Here is a 6,909-nt window from a genome sequence, read left to right as displayed (position 1 = left end):
TGTGTGTGTGTGTGTGTGTGTGTGTGTGTGTGTGTGTGTGTGTGTGTGTGTCACTTTTCTAGATCAAAACGAAACCCATGTGCAGGTGTGGCTTATAAAACGCACAAATGTGTTGTATTGTCATCTGTTATTCACTTGATCATTCATATCATATTCATATCCATATCAATAGGAATATAAATCAATAGAACCAAATTATATTAGGTAATAGGCTACCACGTTTTAAAAAGAGGAATTTCCCCCCAAAAACATCTTTCCCCCCAATTAAGTGATTGATTGATTGATTGATTGAAGAATTTATTTAAGTTTGCATAGGAAAAGGTACAGTTTCATGTCAGTAGCCTACAGTTCACTGGTACAAGATCAACTAGTAAAAGGATAAACACCTAGAATAGATAGATAGATAGATAGATAGATAGATAGATACCTTTATTATCCAAAAATCAGCTGCCCAAGAACACACAGAGTACAGTAAAGAGCAAGGTACATCAATAAAGGGAACGAATAATATATCTATAATAATAAACCACAAGAAATAAAGCTTTTTTGGGGCTTGTTTCTTTTTTTTCTTTTTATTTTGCTAATTTGCAAAAGAAAACTACATTTCCCATGGCCCACTCGTGTCATCCCCCTTCCCCACAAGTCCGTGCGGCAGCTCCTCCTCTCTCAGTCACAGTAAAAAGAAGGTCGCTCTGTCAACTGCACTGCTCTGAACGCTCGTGAAGTAAATAAAAGCAGAAACCATGCTAGGCCAGGCCGTGCGACGATTCACCACGTCCGCCGTGCGCTCCTCTCACTACGCCGAGGGACCCGGCAAGGTAAAACAACACCGATATGAATGTTTTGTAATGGAATTAACCGTAGTAGTTCTGCCTGCGGCCTGTGCCTTTGGAGCCGAGGAGGTCATGTCCGTGTGTGTGACGTCAGTGCCGAGGAAAAACGGCAGATCTACAAGCTCACAACGCCTTGCACGGCGACGCATTGTGAGCTTGTAGATCGGCCGTTTTTGCCGACGCGCCACACCGTCGCGGGGGCCGAAGTATAAACCAGGCTAGTAATGATAGTTTTATAACTGAACAAACACATATAAATGCTAGTTAAAATGTCAATGTCATTGACACTAGATAATTAAGACGGTGGTTTGAGTAACGGTGATAACGCGTGTTGTGTTAATTATTTTTGTTTTATTTTAATAACTACTAAATGTCTTCTTGCTGGTTAGCATGTTAGCCGGCTAACGTTAGCCACTTCGCCTTTGGTTTCCGTGAGGCTGCCTTCAGCTGTTAGCAGTTAGCCTGATTGCAATATGGCAATCTGGTGTAATTTACTACCCCCACCCCAGGTGTCTTGGGTCAGACTTGACGACAAACCCACAATATGTCTTATGAAGTTGAGGTATATTACATTATTGAGCTGACAACCTAAGTAAGGGTGAATGCATTAATTTCAGGCATGGGAGGTCAGTGCTAGAACTTAATGTGATAGTGTTTGGGGTCAGCTGAGGACAATGACATTGGACAAATGGACGTGGTTCTCAATGTGTGGTCTGGGGGCCACCCAGGGATCATTAAAGTCGAGGGGGTCACCTTAATCTGCATTATTACATGGTGCTTAAATACAAACTAATGTCTGTTATGATCAGACTGTTTTCACTGTTGGCCTACAGCAGAGGTTCTGAAAGTGAGGTCCATTGACCCTAACCATTGAGGGTGTTAAAAGTAAAAAAGGGTAACATTTTAAGGTGTTTAAAAGTAAAATGAGGAACAGTTTCAGGGTTTGACACTAGAGGTCTTCACGGGTCCAATTTGAACTACCCGAACCCAAAAGGACCCGGGGGAAATGGACCCGGACCCATATGGCCCCGTCTATCATTTGGAATTTGAGAACCGTTACCCGATCAGCCCCGAGACGTGATGGATCCGATCCGAACGGCCCCGCCTGTTATTAGAAAAATTGGATCCGATACCCGAGCAGAACGAGAGATCCGAGACCCGAACCTGTCGCCCCGAAATGAAAGAATGCCAACGTTATTATATTAAGAGTTGTATCAGACATATTTCTTACCTAACGTCGCCACGGTGCTGCTGTTGCTGTCAGCGGCGCTGTGCCTCTCGCTCTCGCCAAAAGATGATCTTTTCCCAGACCAGTAAGTCAATGCGGACAGTTTGTAAATACAAATAAATCCATGTTTTTATTCCTTCTTCTTTAGCTAGCCAATGCTAATGCTATCGTTTTCTGTCGCATGTGTTGTTCATTATATCTTTCTGCTTTGAGTGTCCATTTTGCTCTGCAGAGCATGACAACACGCAATGACAACTCCATTGTAAACCGTTAACCAAAACGTTACGTTAATATCTTTGATAATAATAACAATCCAACTGATACAGTCAGTGTTGTTGTGACTGAGTGAGTTCTACTTCTCAGTTCTCACAACCAATGCAACAGATTACATGCTGCATCTTTAGTGCCATCGTGTGGCGTTATCTATTTGGTGCAGTTGTTGCGTTCACTTTCACTTCAATCTCGGCCTGTCTCGGCTGAGTCGGCTCCACTCGGGTAACAGGAGATACCCGGGGAACCGGGGCAGACGGCCCCGGCCCCGGCCCGCCCCGCGGTAAAAGCTCGAAAACGGCCCCGTTACCCGGCTCGGTTCGGTTCGGATCGCGGGTAATTTCGGATCTCGGGCAGGTCCGAAGACCTCTATTTGACACTAAAGGTCTAAACAGGCATATTATACTTGTCCAAAGGTCATGCCCACTTGCCTGAAAGGTAAATTGTTCATTAGATTATAACATGATGGGTGAGATTTTAATTGCTGCTCAATTTAACTTATTTCTTTACTTTCTGGGGCTGTGCGATTTAAAAGAAATCATACTGTACCCCAGAACTTCCAAATACCTACATAGCTATGATTGAATATGTCAATGATTTCACACTTGTTCGTTTACATTTTAAGTGTTGCAACGGTAAAAACAGCACATTATAGGTAAACACCAAACAGTGCTCTTATTTTACATTCCACAGACCAGAAGACAGAGCGTGCTGGCCACGTTCAGGTGTTTAGACAGATATCTCGTGTTGTGATTTAATATAGACCGTTGTGTCCCCTCTCAAATTAGCACTTGCCCGCTCGGGCAACCTGAAAGCAAACTTCACCTGCCCAAAAGTTTTATTTACCTGCTGGTGGCAGGTGGGCAAGCCTTGGTGCCAATGCCTGAGTTTATACTTGAGCCCCAAGCGATCTACATGCTCACAATTTGTTGCAGTGCGTTGTGAACCTTTTTAGATGGATTTTTTTATATATATAAATGTGGACACTTATGGTGGTCCCTGGCACAAAATATATTTATCTGGGTGTCCTCTTATGTTAATTTGGAATCGGTTTCATTAAGCTTGGAACTGTTTCCGTAAGACCATTGAGATTTGAGAAGGAATCGTTAAGGAACGGGTATCGTTAAAGTACTCCAACCCTAAAAGTAAGCTGGCATGCTGCACCTCTCTCCACTCTCTCCCAGCTAACCTCCTACTCAAAGATTATAACTCCTGTCCTCCTCTTCTGTTGCGTTTGTCTCCCAGAACCTGCCGTTCTCGGTGGACAACAAGTGGCGTCTCCTGGGCATGATGGTGGTGTTCTTCGGCAGCGGCTTTGCGTTCCCCTTCATCGTGGTCAGACACCAGATCCTGAAGAAGTGAAGTGGACCAGAATGGGACGGCGGGCACGCGCCCTCTTCAAGGTACATTCTGTCTGGCTTATTAAACCCATTAAGACCATTTGCACAACATTGTCACAATTTCTCAAAAATAGCAGATCTACAAGCTCCCTATGAGCTTGTATATCTGCTATCTTTGAATATCCAAAGTATTTTTAACGCGTTAAAAGGCCTTCTCACACCCAAGCATGATAACGTATACTGTATGCTGCAACAATATCATTTGGATCACTTTAAGAGAGATTTCGTGAACAACAAACATTGTTCAATGGCAATGTGACAAAGACTATTATGAATTGTGAACACTGTCTGGTACAGCACCTCAAGTAGCCTACAGCTACATGTCTCGCTGCCTTGTAATTCTTAGTGTTCAAAATGTGGGTGTAAATCTTAGTGTTCAAAATGTGGGTGTACCTACCCGACCCAGTGTCTGGGAAACTGTGATCTAATCCACCCCCTCTGATTTTCATTTGAATGTCAAAATGATGAATCATGTGAACACTTCTCTCATGTAGCCTGTTAATTGGCAGAGCCTGCAATTAAATAACCCTTATGTCTGATTGAGATGCCAACAAATGTTAGATGGGATTTTAGTGCACTTATTTATTAGCAATTTTTGGGACAGACATGCAGCAAAGATAATCTGGATCCGGTCTCGAACCCACAGCCAAAATGCACTTATTTTTATGTTTAGGTATCGTCGCTTTTGGTTGGAAAACTTGAATGTCCAAAGCAATAACAAGAAAGAAACTATACAAAAACTGTTTCCAATAGATAAATGTAGTTATTTATTCGCAAGCTCTTAATACTTGTCATTAGTTCCATATTTATAAAACCCACAGGCTCACTTATAGGCACGTTGACTTTCAAAATCTTTTGTGTAGGGGGAGCTGGTCTACTAGTGTTACGGCGTGACACGTTGAGCTTGTATATCTGTTTTTTTCCCTCTTGCTACTTTAGTGCAGCAGACCGGAGTTAATTTTGACAAAAGCTAAGACGAAAATAGTTTTTCAACTACCTTGCCAAAACAAAATAAAAACTAAGCTATGATGACTAAAACTCAAGACGAAATATATTGACAATTTCATCATCAAAATGTTAGGGAGGGACTAGTGGAGAAGAGATACAGTAGAACTAAAAGACCAGTAATAAACTCGGGTGTCAGCATGCAACCAAGCGTAAAATCGGGCACTAAGACGCCATTTTGTCAATAAAATCGACTGCATATTTAGTAGACTAAAATCGTATTGGTCGACTAAAACTAAAACCTTTAAAATGACTAAAGTATGACGTTAACCCTGCAGCGGACATAGTAGTATGACAAAGTAGGCCATTCATTTACAAAACAAGTTGGAAATGCGGAGATACAAGGTTTCTGCCTGACTGCGGCGATATGCCATGCACATTAGCAAGTTGAACGTGACAGTACATTACAGACATTGATGTATATCAGAAGGGTGGCCCAAGGATGAATCGCAGTTGTCACATTTATCTTCGCCCTGGCGTTCAACTCCGAAATTGGTTTCCTCTGTCATCAGATCGACGTGCCGTCTTATTGTCAGTTGTGTTGCAGTATTATATATATATATATATATATATATATATATATATATATATATATATATATATATATATCTCTATATCTCACATACATATAAAAACCAGTAAGACTCCCTAAATCTGGAGATAAGCGACCGTCAGGTCGCATACACAAACTTTAGAAGGCAATGGTAGCCAATCAGGAGGAAATATGGGAAATGAGACAGATCCATGTTGATGACATGACTTTAGAGATACTGTGTACTGCTTTGTATGATTGTAGGGCCAAATTTGTAGGAGCAGTGTCCAGAAATGTGTTTTGCAAGAATCTGCCTCATGGTGGCGCGGGGTTAGGATTGGTCTGTGACGTTTAGCTTTTTTATTTATGTACTTTACCTGGTCAATCAGTCTTCTGATTGCATGTTTTCTTCTTCCTCTTTCCTTCTCTGCAGGTGTTCAACTGGAACACATTTCTCCACTGGAGTTATCTTCGTTAAGAAGAACGGGAATCCATTATGTGTGTTTGTAAATAAAGTTGTCTTAATCTTAAGGTTGGAATAGTCTTTGTCTTTATTTTGGCATGATGTGACAACGTGGATTAGAATTTATCAGTCACCATGACTGATTTCTGTCATTTGGATTCCATAGAAAGCAGCATTTATTATCTGAAAACATGTCATGCACAAAAAAGCTAATTTACAAGCACTACGGGTTGTGAGCTTGTAGATTGGCTATTTTCGGTTATCAATTATTTTGCATTTGAAGTGTATTTGAATTGTTTAACCTACCAATAGAATATTGTTCAGAAGCATAAACCCTAATGGTTTGGAATATTTCATCATAAAAGCATAAATGTGCAATTTCCTGAACTTTTAAGTTGTATGTAGGACAGCCAGAACACAGGTTTGGCTTCCTTTTGCATGTTGTGCTAATTGTTAAGGAAACGCTTAACAAAAATGACACATTTGGTGAGACTTTATTTTGCATTTGCTAACAAATTTAGACCTATTCTAATTATTTTCTTATAGATTAATTGTGCATAAAGTGAAATGTAAAACGTTTCTTGTTTCGATATTTATGATTATGGCATACAGCTCATGAAAATCCGTACCTCAAAATATTACACAAGATCACACAGAAAGTACTTATAGTAGAGAAATGTCGACCACCTGAAAAGTGTTAATTCATGCAATCAATAGTTTGTCTGGAATACTTTTGAAGGAATGACTTCATCAGTGGGTCATGGCATGGAGGTGATCATCAGCCTGTGGTACTGCTGAGGTGTTCTGGAAGCCCAGGTTTGCTTTGGTTGCAGCCTTAATCATCTATGGTTGGGTCTGATGTCTCACACCTTCCTCTTGACAATACAATGTAATGTAATGGGGTACTCACAATATTCATCAAGTTCAGCCCAATCAAAAGTGGCAGTCATTCGGTTTTATATAATTTGTTCAGTAACAGTAATGAGTAATCAGGAGAGAGACATAATACAGGATAAACAAGTGCAATTGGTAGTGATGGTGACAGTGAGCAGACAATTTGATGGAACATGATATTGAAGCGGATAAATGGTTGCTCTCCTTATTGACTGACACTGGCAACCTACCTGAAAATGCCTTTTCTGCGTATTAAAGATACCTTCAGGTTTATTCTAATCAAA

General features: G+C 40.8%; 1 long non-coding RNA gene across 1 annotated transcript; it reads left to right on the top strand.

The window, feature by feature from the left end:
• Positions 1–3,687: 3,687 nt before the first annotated feature.
• On the top strand, positions 3,688–5,799 carry LOC308295213. Its single transcript, XR_013962563.1, has 2 exons — positions 3,688–3,734; positions 5,702–5,799. It is a non-coding gene; the product is annotated as an uncharacterized lncRNA (long non-coding RNA).
• The last annotated feature ends 1,110 nt before the right edge of the window (positions 5,800–6,909 follow it).

This window comes from Nannobrachium achirus (assembly GCF_963921795.1).
Source record: "Nannobrachium achirus genome assembly, chromosome: 12".
NCBI lineage: Eukaryota > Metazoa > Chordata > Actinopteri > Myctophiformes > Myctophidae > Nannobrachium > Nannobrachium achirus.
The sequence above is the reverse complement of the archived record's forward strand: the minus strand, read 5'-3'. Positions and strand labels throughout refer to the sequence as shown.